Source organism: Aethalodelphis obliquidens, unplaced genomic scaffold (assembly GCF_003676395.1).
Source record: "Aethalodelphis obliquidens isolate GAN/ISIS:26980383/991018 unplaced genomic scaffold, ASM367639v1 scaffold87, whole genome shotgun sequence".
NCBI lineage: Eukaryota > Metazoa > Chordata > Mammalia > Artiodactyla > Delphinidae > Aethalodelphis > Aethalodelphis obliquidens.
The window spans coordinates 4759425-4760659 of NW_020838031.1; positions in this window are offsets into that span (position 1 = coordinate 4759425).

Consider the following 1235-nt stretch of genomic DNA (forward strand, 5'->3'; position numbering starts at 1 on the left):
CAGCTGTGATCTGTCTAGACATACCTGTCTGTAGATGCTGTGAGGATGAGGGAGGGGGTGACTATGGCCCTTCTGCCTGTGAGTTCCAGATGGTACCAAGCGATAGCTCAAGTCACAGTATGACAGAGGGGCTGCTGAAGGGGGGGCAGAAGTCACTGTGCCCCCAGAGCCTGGCAGAAGACTGACTAGACCACCTCAAGATGCTTTCATCACACACATCCCATTGGTGGCAAGGGGAGGTCGCTGGGAAGGTCAGCTGTTGGCAGGGGAGATCTCATTAACTACGTCTGCAGGCTCTCCTGGCTAAGCTTGGTGATGTGGTTTCCAGGGGCCACTAGAGCCTGGGAGTGAAGAGGTCCCTGGGGGACCAGGAGTCCATGATTACCTTGTCTCATGAAGTGAAGTGGCTACTATGAGCCTCAGGGTAGGGGAGCTGCTGAGCAGGTTCTTGGACCACTAAAGCCCAAAGGCAACTGGATCCCTCAGAAACGTGAGAGCAGCACATTCTCCATGAAAGAGAAATCTGGGCTGAATAGGAGACTGACCGATTAGGAGGGGCGGGTGTACCTAGCCTGTTCTTGAGTTGGGGAATTTGAGTTCATTAGGAACAAGGAGAGGAGACTGTCAGGCGGTCCTAACTACAGGGTGAAGGCCCCCTGTAGCGCCTGCAGCAGGGGACGCCCCTGGTACTCCCTTCAAAGCTGTTGTAAGACAATTAGACCATCAGCTCCATGACAGCAGCAGGAGCTGTGTCTTTGTGTCACCACCGCATCTCCGGTATCTAGAACACCTCCTGGCACGTGGTAACTGCCCGATAAATATTGGTGGAATGAAATGAATGAATGAGGTTCTGTGTTGAGGAACAAGCGAGGCATAGAGAGGTGAAGTTATAGAGACATTCAGCCCCTGCACCAGAAAAGGAACACAGTTCCCTTGGTTGACCACTCTATTGGTTTGGCAGTGGGCTTGTAAGGCTGTATAGCAGGTGTGTCACTCAGCAGTGTCACCCTGTGGCTCCTTCTCAGAGTTCACCTTCTCCTTTTCGTGACCTGACCTTACAGAATGGAGCTGAGTATATCCCTTACTCCATGGAAGTCCTCCACTTCCTTCTGTATTACCTGTTCAGCTCTCATTCCCTCCCCAGCTAGACCCACTCAGGGATGAGCATGGAATGTCCTCACCCTACACTTCTAGGTGTCTATTGGTATGTTTATCTGGGCTGGCTCACAGTTGGC